This window comes from Gossypium arboreum, chromosome 1 (assembly GCF_025698485.1).
Source record: "Gossypium arboreum isolate Shixiya-1 chromosome 1, ASM2569848v2, whole genome shotgun sequence".
Taxonomy (NCBI): domain Eukaryota; kingdom Viridiplantae; phylum Streptophyta; class Magnoliopsida; order Malvales; family Malvaceae; genus Gossypium; species Gossypium arboreum.
The window spans coordinates 106,368,571-106,383,679 of record NC_069070.1 but is presented as its reverse complement, the minus strand read 5'-3'; the positions used below and the strand labels follow the sequence as shown (position 1 = coordinate 106,383,679).

Here is a 15,109-nt window from a genome sequence, read left to right as displayed (position 1 = left end):
GTTTTCTCCTTGTAAGAATGTTTTTAACATTGTCACATTTAACATTATTGTAAGTATATTACTTAATTTATTAATTTACATCATAGATCTTTCGTTGAATTTGAAGTATCATTTAGATTTAATGTTTTTTATTTTATTTTTTATGCTACATTTGTTGTTTTTGGTTGGATTTAATGTAGGAAGGGTTGGATATTGGTGAAAAATGTATATTTTAAATCTTCCAAAATTAGTAGCGTTTGTTAAAAAAGTGCAGCTAAAAGTCATGACTTTTAGCGGCGCTTTTTTAACAAACGCCGCTAAAAGCCATGACTTATAGCGGCACTTCACCATTAAACGCCGTTAAAAGCTACAACTTTTAGCGGTGCTTCTTCATAACACGCCGCTAAAAGCCATGACTTTTAGCGGCGCTTTTCTTACAAACGCCGCTAAAAGTCTTGATCTTTTGTGGCGTTTTTTTTTCAGATAAACGCAATAAAATTTGGTGGCGTTTCCTATAGCGACGTTTTTTACGGCACTTGGAAAAACGCTGCTAATAGTTTTTGCGGCTCTTTAAAAAAATACCGCTAAAATTCTGTTTTCTTGTAGTGTAAGACGCTAAGTTTTTCTTTTAAAGTTAGTAAATATTTTAAAAAAAAACTATTTTAAAAACTTTGACAATTTTACTAGGCCATTTTGGTGGCTAATGTAGCCTTCAAAATCCAGCTATAACGTTTAGCCCAAGTTAGGGAGGTTACATTTGGTGATATCAAAGCCTAAGTTTAAAGCTCGTACTATGGATTTCTAATGAGTCTATATGCATGTCTTAAAAAAGGGGTATTTTGGGGAAAAAAACATGCCATAAAAGTTTGAAAAATGATTTTATTGAAAAAAATTAAATTCGAGACTCCGATGTCATTCCTAAATTTGTTACTGTTATTTATGAAACTATAAGATAAATCGTAGACTGTAACTAAAACTGTAGATAAACTTTAGACGAAATGACTTCTAACTAGTATCGTACCCCTGAACTGTAGATATACCCTAAACTTTAAACTTCCAAGAATTCATTATAAGCACCTAAGGTAGATATGGTAGAGGTAGGCGACGTAGAGCTGCTCCTGTTGAATTACCTACCATTCAAGATGAAACCATAATTCTTGAGGTGAATTATGTAGAGGATTCATCTGCCATCGGTGGCGAAGGTTATGATAATGGTGATGATGTAGTATCTGTAACACCCTGAATTTGGGCCTAGAAATTTTGGGCCTTGAGCATGGGAGCAGTTGAAGGCAGCTTATAATATTCTGTTGTGCGTGAAAATTTCGTAGTTGAAGGCTTGTTTTAGTGGTTAAGTGTGCTGAGAAGTGTTGGAGAAGTCCCGGTTCAAACTGGACTCTAGCCAAAAATTTGGTTTAAGGTGAATCAAACCACAGGTGTAGTAGGTAGGCCTTAAGAATATTGTTGGAGAAATTGTGACACAAAAAGCCTTGTGGCTTAGTGGCAAGTGGCGTGTGGAGCATTTAAGAGGCGTGCATGGGTTGAATCCCATGGCAAGCAAAGAGCATTTATTTTGCTAACGAGGCACAAGAGTTGGTGTTGAATTTAAACTCGATGATGGAGGATCCCACATCGAAAGCTAACATAAGAGTGGATGCGAAGTTGGCTTTAAATAGAGAGAACCATGAGGAGAGTAAAGGTACCCTTCTTGGCTGATCCCTTTCGCTTTGTGGCGTGCTCGGAGCGTGGATTAACTCCAGTCTCCAATCAGGTGTGTATTTCTCACTACTCTAGCTGTAGGATGGCTACTTCGGGCCGAAAGGGGCCATGTGGGCCCAATGGGCCTACGGGCCCAATTGGATAAGTTGTTTGATTGTGTAGTAAGTATTGGACTAGGCTAGGTGAATCTCATATCTGTGGCTAGATTTGGGCTAAAAGGGCCACACGAGCGTGTGGGCCCATTTGGGTTGAGAAAAGGCTTTAGGCCCATTCGTATTGTTATCCCTGTTTAGAATACTTTAGTTTACCAAATTACTAAAATACCCTTGGTTTATAAAATTACCAAAATACCCCTAGTTTGTAAAATTACCAAAATACCCCTAGTTTGTAAAATTATCAAATTATCAAAATACCCCTAGTTTGTAAAATTACCAAAATACCCCTGATTTGTGAAATTACTGAAATACCCTTGACCTGTAAAATTATTAAAATACCCTCAACTTGTAAAATTACCAAAGTACCCTTGATTTACAGAATTATCATTTTACCATTGATTTATAAAATTATCGAAATACCCTTGAAGGGTAGAAATACCGAAATACCCCTGTAGGGTAGAAATACCGAAATACCCCTGTAAGGTAGAATTACTGAGATACCCTTGTGGGGTAAAATTATCATTTTACCCTTAGAGTGTTAAATAACTGTTTTGCCCTTGTGGGCAAGTGACTGACTTGGACTGTGTGGTTGACGGATTTGATTGTGAATATATGTTGGTGATATGAATGACTTGATTGTGATTGTTTGATTCAAATATGGACATGATATTCTGATTCTGTATATGTTGTATGCCATGACATGTATATCTGTTGCATAGGATATGGGTTATATTGATGGAGGAAGCGTTACAGCGACCTTTTTTGCAATCCTGGTAACCATACACATATACATATATATATATATATATCTATTCTGGTGGCCTAGCCACAATATCTGTATCTGGTGACTTCGTCACAATATCTGGCAGTCTTGCTACAAATTCTGTGGTGTGTAGCGGATGGGTGGGTCGAGTTGTCTCCCCACATAGTATAAGGTTGGTACGGGGGTGTATACGGCTGGATTGGGTTAGGATTGCATTCAAATTCTAATTTTGATTACATTACGACATCTTGATTCGATTCGATTACGTCACCGATCCCGATTCGATTCGATTCTAGTTACGATAATGTTTCTTATTCGTAATAGGTTAAAGCCCATCGACATCATGCATTATAGTGGGCTAAGGCCCAATTGATACTGAAATTGTAAGTAAGGCAGGGGCTAGACTTTTAATTCTTTTATATGACTGACTGTTCCTTTTTATAGTAGGGGATTTCACACTGAGTTTTCGTAAACTCACCCCGTTTATTAACCTTTCAGGTAATTTCTAGCCTTAGACGGATCGGAGCTGCGAGGGGCTCGGAGGAAGCCACACACACTGTTTATTTTATAGTTTTAATTATTACTTTTAAATATTTTATGTGGGTTGTAGTAAAGCCGTTGTAATTTTCTGGATTTCAAATTTGAAAATTTACTTATTGTTCTTATAATTTCTAGTATTAGAACACGGTTTTCCAAAGCAACTACTGTTGTTCAAAACAACACGTATCCGCAATTGTTTTTAAATCAAGCTTCCGCAACTGCCAAGATTTTTACAAAGTTGTTAAGAATGTTATTCAGCTGAGGTTTCTAACAAAGTTTAAAAAGGGTATATGTTTTTAATTATTAAGAAGGGTTTTTAATGGAAACATGGTTTTCGAAAAACACTTCAATGTGACATGCTAGATTCGAGCCAAACTTCCAGGCCGGGTTTGGGGTGTTACAGTATCCCAAAGGATGCTGAGAATTCTTTAAAGGGTTACTGGAACCCAAATTGGATCTGGGAATAGTGGATTTGTTACTGAGAGGCTTTGATCTAATGAGGCTGATGTAACACCCAAAATTGGCCTAGGAGTTTTAGGGTATTTTAGGGATTTTAGCTCCAGTGAACTTGGGAATTTCGTTAGCATGGTGTTCGAAAATGTTTTTGTCTATGGCATTTTGATAATTAAACCATTTTTTGAAAATAATACTAAAAATGCTTTTAACTTTGAAATAAAGGTTGATTTGTAAAAGGGTCAAAATTATGTGTGTTTATGAAGTAGTTTTACCAAAATTTGAAAATCAACCTAATATCTTCCCCCATCTACAGCAGGTCACGATAGTTTTTCCCCAAAACATTGCTTTGTTGTCCCTTGCTCTCCTATGCCTCTTCCAATCAAATTTTGATTTTCAAACTCTAATATTTTGGTTTCTATCAACATCCAGGCATTAAACCTCTATAAAATATCAAGAAAAACACCCAAAACACTATAATTTTCTCCATTTTCAAATTTGTGGTTTTTTTTTTAATTTTTGATAAAAGCTTCATTTTTCCTCCATTGAAGGTAATTTTTTCTATTAGTTTTAATTTTATTTGATTCTTTAAATTGATTTTTTAGCCATTGAATCATATGTTTAAAATAAAAGCCAAAATTTGGGTCGTTAATGGTAGATTTTTGGATTTTGAGTAAAAATGTGGGTTTAAAGTGTTTTTCAATTAGACTTGATTAAATTATAATGTTTCTAAACTTACTTTAAAGATTCGTTAAGTATTTCTTGGGTTTTAAATAAATTTCGTGAAAATTTCCATAAACATGTCAAAAATTTCGATACCATGAATTGAGTAGTTTTGCATAGTTTAAAGGTTGAGAATCAATCATAGGTGAATAAAAAGATGAATGGAAGCGGTTTTGGGCAAAACGATTGAGTATAGACTAAGATATTTAAATATCAAGTTTGTTATGTCGAAGGTTTCGATAACATAAGAATTTAGCTTAAGCTTGTATTTTGATTGCTTGAGTTGAGTCCTTAGCTAATTTTTGAATGTGTTGTTGTGTAATTTGTTGTGTTGAATATTCAGATTCATTAGGACTTTCTACGAGCTAAGGAAAGGCTAGTTTGAGCTTTCGGCATTTGACGAATGTGTATTTGGTGAATGTTTAGAATAGCTACTTGTGGACACGATTCATTACGTTAATTGGGAATTTAGAAGTAGCCTAAACTCCTAATCTAAATTCCAAGTGTAAACTTTCTTGTAATCTTGATTTAATTTGTGAAATATATGCTTGTGTGATTATGAAAATGTGAACTGAGACGAGATGCTAAAGCATGTGTTATATGTTCATAATTACTGTTGTTAAAGTGAAAATGTAGACATGTTATACATGCTAAATGACAGAGATAACTTTGTGTTTATAATATGATATTTGCAGTGAACGATAAGTGAATATATGTATTAATAACGAATATTTTGGCCTTGTGATATTTGAGATTGTTAGATATAGTTGGCATGCTATAGGATTGTGAGTACTCATTTATATGTGTTATGTGATTTAGGCGTTGAGACCTTGGGACATGTTGGAAAGATAAGGGAATGTGAGCTAAGATCCATTCAACGAGACATGTTTGGTGTGATGGAGAGTGTTAGCTATATACTTCACTTTTTGGGATATATCCGACTCTATGAGTCATTTGGTGTGTTGGAGATCCGTGTATCCGATGAATGGTGATAGAGCTCACTTTTAAGTTTTATAGCTCAAGTGCCAAACTATATTTAAATATAATCGTATGAAATGTGTTATATGTTGAAAAGTAAATGTGATTACTATGTAGATGAATTAATGAATAATGCATGAATAACTATAATATGATATTAAAGGCGAGACATTGTAATTATGCTAAATGGATATTTCGATAATACATGATGACTTGTTTGCATGGTAGTTGTTCTGGGCATTCACTGAGCTTGCAAAGCTCACCCACTCCTTTTAATTCATTACAAAATAGTAATGTTCTAGTGTAAGCGGTGTGGTTCCGAGGGGTGATCTAAGCTAGTCTTTTACATTAATTCATAGGTGTTTATTATCCATTTATATTTTGGGAAAATAAAGGCAATGTGGTAGAACTATTGCATAAATATTGCCATGACATTTTGGTTATTTGCATAACTTATTAATTCTTAGGATTTATGGATATTGTTCTTGTTATATCGCTTGGTTACTCATACATGTTTTCGATGATTCAACTGTTATTGTGGTCATTTCGATGTTTATTTGACGAGGTATTAGTTACATGTTGAACGATTTATGATTGGGATGGATTATTTTTTTTATTATATTGTATTTTTGGTGTCTGGAGTAGAGGTATCGATATTCGTATTTTAAAAACTATACCTCTGTGATATTTCATTGTACAGGAAGTCAATATTGTAATTTGGTATCTATACCTTATCATGAGTACTGATACTCAGGGTAACATAATCGATACTTTAATAAATGTATCAGTATTTTCTGGGATTTGATTATTAGACGAGAAACATAATGTTGTTTTGGAACCGATTTTCCAATCGGTATCAATACCATTTAAAGGAAATATCAATACTTTTGTTTCAGTATCGATACCTACGTAGTCAGGTTTGAAATTTTGCGAAATGAACCCTATGCATATTTAACTATATTAATGTGGTCAATTAAAGTGTGCGTAGTAAGTCATAATGATAATTAGGAGTATGTTTGACTTAAAACTCATGTAAATATTAAAATGGAAAATGTTTCTTTAAGAATGAGCTCGTTTGTACTGTGTATGTTGTGAGATAGTGTGTAGTATCCTAATATTTCGGCTCGATGTCAGGCCGGGTATGGGGTGTTACATTTGGTGGTATTAAAGCTTAGGTTTACTAGCACTCGGACCTAGGTGATTGTTATTAATGTATTGTTTGGGGTAACCCATGAATCTAGAAACCCAACTGTTTAAGTTACTTTGATTACCTTAAATGTTTGACATATTTCTAATTTGATTGCAAGTGGGGTAGGAACGGAAACATAGTACCTTCAATTCCAAAGTTTGTTTGCAGGAATGTAGCTTGGATCATTTTCCCACCACTCACACATTTATTTGTTTGTTTGTATGTTTTACATTAGATTTGATATGCCTTCTAGACGTGTTAATGTAAATGTGAATGTATTTGTATATTTTGAGTGAATTGGCTTGTAAGTTAGGGATTCTAGTAGAGACTATTGTTTTAGGTATGACTGTTATTAGTTCTCTTGGCGATAGTGTGGTAGTGAATAAAGTTTATCGTAGATGTCCCCTTATGATACAATGGCACATTTTCTCTATCATTTTATGGAATTTCCATTTTATGGTTTTGATGTTATTCTTGGTATGGATTGATTGACTAAACATAAGGATAAGCTAGAATTTGGGACAAAGAGAATTACTTTGAGGAATAGTGATGGGTTGGAAATTGTTGTTGTTGGTGAAATATCGAGATTAATGAAGGATATGAAGGGTACGAAGTTGATGGGAAAAGGTTGTGAAGCTTACCTAACTTATGTGATGAATTTGGTTTGTAAAGAGTTGAGAGTTTAGGATATTCGCACTATTAAGGATTTTTTCAGACGTGTTTCTTGAAGAGTTGTCTGGTTTACCACTGGAACTTAAAGTTGAGTTTGGTATTGACCTCTATCCTGGGACTGTACCGGTGTCTATTGATTCTATCGCATGACACCAAAAGAGCTATTTTGAGGGGTACACAGGTTGAACGATTGACCTGAGAAACTTTCGATAGGCCATCCAGAAAAAGTATGTAGGCACAAGGTATGAGGAGGCCTACATATTCGAGTTAATCGAGTTAAAATAGAAGGATATGACTGTAGCCGAATATGAGATCGAATTTTTGAGTCTCGGCCGGTATGCTTAAGGTATAGTTGCTACTGAGCAGGATAAATATGTGAGGTTTGAGGATGGACTGCGTTATGACCTCATGATTCAAGTTGCTCCACATCAGGAAAGGGTATTTGAGACTCTAGTAAAGAAAACTAAGATTGTGGAGGAAATTAAGCGTTTGGAACACAAAAAGGGAGGAAAATAAGGTCTTGATTAATAGAGATTCTGGTCCTCCTGGTTGGAACTTGTCTAATGTGATCTCCACAATAGTAATAAAGAAATTGGTTCAAAAAGGGTGTAAGACTTATCTAGCTTATGTGTTGGATATGAGTGCAAGTAATTCAACTATGGATAGTATCCAAAAAGTTAAGGAGTTTCTAGATGTTTTTCCCGAGTAACTACTAAGGTTACCTCCAAATAGTGAGGTTGAATTCAGAATTAAGTTGTTTCCTGGAGTTGCTCTATTATCCATTACTCCTTACACAATGGAACCTAATGAGCTTAAATAATTGAAAGTCTAACTTTAGGAGTTTTTGGATCGTGGTTTTATAAGACCAAGTGTTCGCCTTGAGGAGCTCTAGTTTTGTTTGTCAAAAAGAAGGATGGTTCTTTAAGGTTGTGTATTGATTATCGGTAGTTGTATAAGTTAACTGTTAAGAATAAGTATTCTCTTCCCAGGATCGACGATTTGTTCGACCAATTTAGATGTGCAACTATGTTCTCAAAAATTGATTTGAGATCTTTGTGATGCCTTTCGGATTAACCAATACATCTATCGTATTCATAGATTTGGTGAATATGATCTTCTAGCTATTCTTGGATCAGTTTTTCGTTGTGTTTATCAATGACATCTTGGTTTACTCCAAAACTGAAACTGAAAATGATGAACATCTTAGGGTGATTTTGTAGATTCTCTAAGAAAAAAAGTTCTATGCTAAACTGAGTAAGAATGAGTTTTGGCTTAAAAAAGTAATGTTTCTGGGTCATATGGTATTCGCTTAAGGTATCCAAGTGCATCCAAAAAATATAGAGACAATTATGGAATGAAAACAACCTAAAAATGTTTTTGAAATCCAAAGTTTCCTTGGTTTAGTCGGGTATTATTGGAGATTTGTTGAAGAGTTTTATTTGATTGTTGCTTCTTTAACCAAGTTGTTAAGGAAGAATGGCCCTTTTAAATAGACAAATGACCAGCAAGCTATCTTTAAGAAGCTAAAGTCTATGTTAACTCAAGCTCCGATGCTGATTTAGCTTGAATAGAGAAAGGAGTATGTTGTGTATAGTGATGCATCTTACACTGAACTTGGATGTATGCTGATGCAAAATGAAAAATTAGTTGCCTATGTATCGAGGGGGTTGAAATTGCATAAGTGCAATTATCAGACTCATGATTTGGAGTTGACAGCCATTGTGTTTGCATTGAAAATCTGGAGGCACTATCTGTATGGTGAGAAATGTTACATCTACACGGATCGCAAGAGTCTCAAGTTTATTCTTACCCAAAAAGAATTGAACTTGATGCAATGGAGATGGATTTAATTATTGAAGGACTATGGTTGTGTGATCGAGTAACACTCTGGAAAAGCTAATGTAGTGGTAGATGCTCTAAGTAGGATGTAGATGACTGACCTAAGAGCGATGATTGCTAGGTTGAGACTGATGGACGATGAAGGCTTATTGGTAGAGATGCAAGTAAAGCCCACCTTTTGTCAATGAGATTAAAGATAAACATTTGTTAGATGTGTCCTTATTGCCATGGATTAAACAGGTTGATGATGGTAAGACTAAGGATTTTGGGTTCAATGTCGATGGTATTCTGTGTTTTCGAAGGACGTATTATGTGCTGAATGATAAGGGTCTAAGACAACCTATTCTTTAGGAATCGCATAGTAGCCCTTATCTTATACATCCTAGAGGGAATAAGATGTATTGGGATTTAAAAGAGCTATACAGGTTTTACTTTGAAAAATTGTATCTTTTAGTCAAAAAGAGATAACACGCTATTTTTTTTCTTCTAAGGTTAGCAAATGTTTTAAAAATATTGTTGTAAAAACTTCAATAATTTTATTAAGTCATTTCAATGACTAATGTAACCTTCAGAATCCAGCTATAACGTTTAGCCCGACTTAAAGAGTCTTTGATGCTCCATCAAGGTTTTTGCCGTTGTTCAAGCCATCATGATGGCTTGGGATTTGAATTCCGCTATATCATTGTTGAGTTGGACTGTTAGCTCTTATTAATAAATTCAATAGGGATAGCATGAACTTGTTTGTTTATAGTCGAATTATTGAGGAGGCCCGCATTTGTTTGCGTGGTTTACGCTTTTTTTTTTTCACTATGCTAATTAATTGGCCAATGGTGTTGATCATTACATGGCACATTAGTCTGTAAATTAGAACATTATATCTTGTTTGCTTTGGATTATCTGAATATTATCCACCTATTAGTATTGTATGTTTCTATTAGTTGATATATAATTATTTTCCAGAAAAAACCTTATACTATGTGTACAAAAAACTCTAAGACAACGTACAAGCAATTTTAAGTTTCACATAGATATAGCATCTTTTTTCTTTGATAAAACATGAAAAATTGAGCATAAATCTTTTATCACTTCACGTGTAAATTAAATAACTTCAAATATAATTATATATGTTAATATCAAAAATAATTATAAAATTTATTAATAGTATTCAATTTAGAAATATATAAACAATTTTATAATTACATGTTTTTATTTAATAATTGGGTTTTATCTAATTTTTAAATATTCTTTAAAATTTACAACAAAAAAACTATTTTCGTATTAAAAACTACTTACAAAACTAAATTTAAGATCTGCCCTATAATTAATTTATATATAAAAGGACTAAACATTAAAAATAGAACAGAATAGTTTATATGACAAGTAGCTTATGCTTACAAAAATTAGAACTTTTAACAAAAGTTGAAAATTAATGAGGATTAAAGGATAAAGAGCTTAAACTCAAAACTGGCTTGTAAGAAAAGGTGTGAAGAGAGATCAAATACAAGTTTTAACATTAAATAGTCATTAATATTAATTATATAGGGACAAACTTGATAATCCATATATTTATGTCTTGATTTGTTTGGCCTGGATCATGTTTTATTTTTTTATTTTCTTTGATTAAACTTAATGAAATTGGAAAATCTTAAACGTCATTGGGATGGTGAATAAAATATTAGTCCTTGAAATTTGGCATACTATTTTTGTTTCAGTCTTTTAGTAACCACCGTATCATGGTTGAATCCAAAGGCGATGGTACGGTCCCCTTCTTTGGGTACCTTTCAATTCATTCTATTTTTAAACTTGTCTTTCTCTCTCATCAGATTCCATTACTGGCTGTATTCAGAACATTTTATCATCCAAAAGGAATCAAATTTTAAGATAACCTTTCAAATTAGGACTTGAAGTTGTAGTTGAAATTCTCACAAAATCCCATATCCAAGTTATTTCAACTTTTCTAATGATTATGGAATCTAAAACTTGTTCTACAACCCAGGTTTCTCACTTGGTAAGTTTTTTTTGCTTCACATCATCTACCACTGTTTCTTCATTAGAGAACCTTTATACAAACTCTATTCTCTCTTTGTTTCCCAGGAAAGTGAAGAAAGAATTAAGTTTGATGGCTTGTTTAATTTCCTTCTCTGCCTACCACAAACTCTATTCTCTGTTTGTTTAATTGATTTTGCCAGTTTGCCTTGTATTACAAGTTATGTTGCTGGTTCAAGATCCTAAATCTTCATTAATCCATTGAACTGACTAATGATGCTACCATATCTAAATTTATAAAGTGATCATATATAGAGATGAAATATTATTCGGATTCATAATGTCCTAACAATTACTTTCTTAATCCATTTTGCCAGAAATCATGCAGGACTACTCTCTGTCTTGCATACCAGAGTTTTGGGGTTGTCTATGGAGATCCATGCACATCCCCCATATATGTCTGCAAAAGCATATTCTCTGGGAGTTTGTTCCCTTATAGAGAAGACCATGAGATTCTTGGGGTACTTTCTTTGATTTTCTGGACTTTGACAATCATCCCTCTTCTAAAGTATGCAGTTTTTGTTTTAGGTGCTGATGACAATGGTGAAGGTGCCACACTAGCCAATCCCCTAACCTACGCTTTAAGCTTCTCATGGCTTCTATTTAATGAACATATCGAGTTGATTTTTTGCAGGTGGGGCCTTTGCCTTGTATTCATTGCTTTGTCGACACTCCAGGATGGGCATATTGAATGCTACCAATGAAGCAGACAAGCACGAATCGACTGAAAAGGCTGAAGAACCTGTTGAGGACACAGGAACTAGTTTACTCATAAAGCAGTTCTTTGAAAAACATCATAGCTCTAAGGTTGTTCTACTCCTTGTTGTTCTCCTTGGAACAAGCATGGTTATTGGTGATGGAATCTTGAGTCCGACCATGTCCGGTATGAGCTTTATTTCAATCAATCTGGCTCTTTCAACTCATCCTTTTGTACTTGCTATTTTGGTCAGTTTCCTTGATTTTGTTTTTACAGTCCTCTCCGCAGTCTCTGTTTTACAGGTTAAGGTTACAGACTTACATGACAGTAAGTTAAATCCGAGTTTTTTTCCGTGTTTTTGTCATTTAGATTCCTGAGTTTTGTGTTATTTATGAAAAGCTTCAATCTCTGATACGTTACATACTTTCCAGATTGTATTCTGTTCTTTGCCTGCATTATCTTGGTTGGACTTTTTGCTCTTCAGCACTATGGAACACACAATGTTGGGTTTCTCTTTGCTCCATTATTGATATGTTGGCTTATATGCATTACCGGAGTCGGATTTACAACATATACCATTGGAATCCTTGTGTTTTACATTCTGTATCACCATACTATATTTATAACTTCTTCAAGAAAGCTGGAAAAGATGGATGGAGTTCCCTTGGAGGCATCGTCCTTTGCATTACAGGTCGGTTTCAGGGAAAGATCCAAAAATTTTTATTGTTTCCCAAAGGAACGTTCTCTTTTTGGTAAGACTGATCATGTACTATGCTTGGTCTTTCAGGTGCAGAAGCTATGTATGCTGATCTTGGTCATTTCTCTAAGCTTTCTATCAGGGTGCTTCTTGATTCTTCCTTCTATATATGATGTTTTTATGAAACTCGAAAGTTAGACAATGGGATTTCGCATCAAACTGCTTTACTTTACCTGTTCTTTTTCGGAAACAGATTTCCCTTTTGCTAATTTGTACGGATTGAATGGCAGATAGGCTTTACAGCAGTTGTTTATCCTTGCTTAGTTCTAGCATACATGGGTGAAGTTTTTTATCTCTCCAAGCACAGGATGAATCTTCAAAGCAGTTTCTACAGGGCCATTCCTGGTAAGCTTGAAACTTGTAGTTATCTTAGTTTTCGACATAATCCCGGATCTTCATCAGAGGAATGATTCATCTTGCAAGGACATAAATCACTTGCTTCATTCCAAAACTGAGTTACAACAAGAGAAGGCACATGTTTGTGCATAATCTGATGTTTTCTCTTTTCTACTGTATATCTTTCTTTTCTTTTTAGACGCTGTATTTTGGCCAGTGTTTATCATTGCCACTCTTGCAACGGTAGTCGGAAGTCAAGCAATAATCTCAGCTACATTCTCCATCTTCAGTCAATGCAGGGCCCTAAGTTGCTTCCCACGTGTGAAGATAATACACACATCGAAGCAAATACATGGACAAATATACATACCAGAAATAAACTGGATCCTGATGCTGCTATGTCTTCTTGTTCTTATCGGCTTCAGAGATACCAACACGATTGGCAATGCATATGGTTTGTGCCTTCACTTGCCTTGGCTTCCTCAGCATCCCCCCTTTGCTTGCGCTCTAAGCCAACAATATGCTTCTTTTTTCTTTTTTTTTGGGGGGTGTGCAGGCCTTGCTGTGATCACAGTCATGTTTGTTACAAACTGCTTGATGTTTTTGATCATCATTACGGTTTGGAATCGAAGTTTTTTCCTTGCATTATTGTTTGTACTAACCTTTGGATCTGTGGAACTGCTTTATTTTTCGGCATGCCTTGCTAAAGTAGGCAAAGGGGGATGGCTTCCCCTTCTTGTCGGCTGCAGTAATTTTGTCTCTGATGTCAATCTGGCACTACGGGACTTGGAAAAAGCAATCATTCGAGTTTGAGAATAAGGTGTCATTGGATAGTTTCATAGCTCTTGGTATAACCAGGGTTCCATGAATTGGCCTAATTTACTCCAATGTCGCCTCAAGTATCCCACCAATGTTTGCACATCTTGTGGCAAGCTTTCCAGCATTCCATCAGATCCTCATCTTTGTCACCCTGAATCATAACAGGTGACAAGCGCTTTCATGTTTCGCGGATCGGTCCTCCTGAATTCTGTTTCTACCGATGCATATTAAGGTAACTAACAATCAAATCCACAACTAACATATTACTAATTGTCATAGCTAATGTTATCTTGAATACAACACAATGTATAGGTTCAGATACAAGGATGTTGGTGACAAAAACGACTTGGAAACTCAACTGATTGAAAAGGTCTCGGAGTTTCTGAAACACCAGTCCATTAGTGAAACCTATTTAGCCGCAGGGCAAGCACCTATTCCCGTCAAAGATGTTAGTAAAATGGGGTATGAGATTAATGCTGGAGAAGGCAATCGAAGAAGAAAAGCAGCCGGATCGAAAATGACTCCAACAAGCAACGAAGTGCAGGAACTAATGGAAGCAAAGGAATCAGGAGTGGCATACATAATTGCAAGCACTCGTATCAAAGCCAAGGATGCATCTTATTTGGTGAAGAAATTTGCAATTAACATAATCTACGGGTTTCTTAGACGAAATAGCAGGCGTTCTCCAGTTGCACTCGGTATACCTCACGCCTCACTTGTCGAAATCGGAATGCTTTACCTAGTTTAAGTAATTTGTCCATCGGAATGCCTATTTTTACCGCTTAAAGTATATGGTATTTTACATCAATTTTAATTACTTAATTTTTCATAAATTTTAATATAACATTAAAATGTTCATGTATTTATATGTAGGGTTGGTATGAATTTTCATATTTTATTTTTTATATCGTGTTCATCCTCTCTAATTGTATTCCTGGATTTAGCTATGATACAAGGCCAAAAAATCTTTGCCTTTTGCAGTTTTTATTTTTCTTAGTATTTATTTTACTATTTATTGGATAATTTTATAAGTACTTAATATATCATTTATAGAATTATTATTTTAAATAAAAGATGTCGAAACCTTTTTTTTTTTTTTGAAAAAAGCAGGGATCGACCTTAAAACGAAGTATGGAGTCGCCACTAATCTTTTTTTGCTTAGGTATGATTGAATCACCTAATAAAATATTTTATTTTATTTAAATCAATTTTGGCCTACGAAAATTTGAGAAAACGGGTTCGGGAGCTGGTTACGTACAAAGAAGGATTAGCACCCTCGCTACGCCTAAAATTGGTACCAAATTGATTAAGTACTGTCTTTATGTCTAAGATTTAAAAAATATTTTGAAATATGGTTCCTTTTAAAACATTTGAATGACTCAAATTGGACATTAAAATTCTCTTGTTTCGAAGAAATACAGTATCATATCCAGCACGTTAGGACACG

At 34.7% G+C, this 15,109-nt stretch overlaps 1 pseudogene; it reads left to right on the top strand.

Moving 5' to 3' along the window:
• The first annotated feature begins 1,620 nt into the window (after window positions 1-1,620).
• LOC108471939 (probable potassium transporter 13) lies at window positions 1,621-14,609 on the top strand (annotated as a pseudogene).
• Window positions 14,610-15,109: the final 500 nt, after the last annotated feature.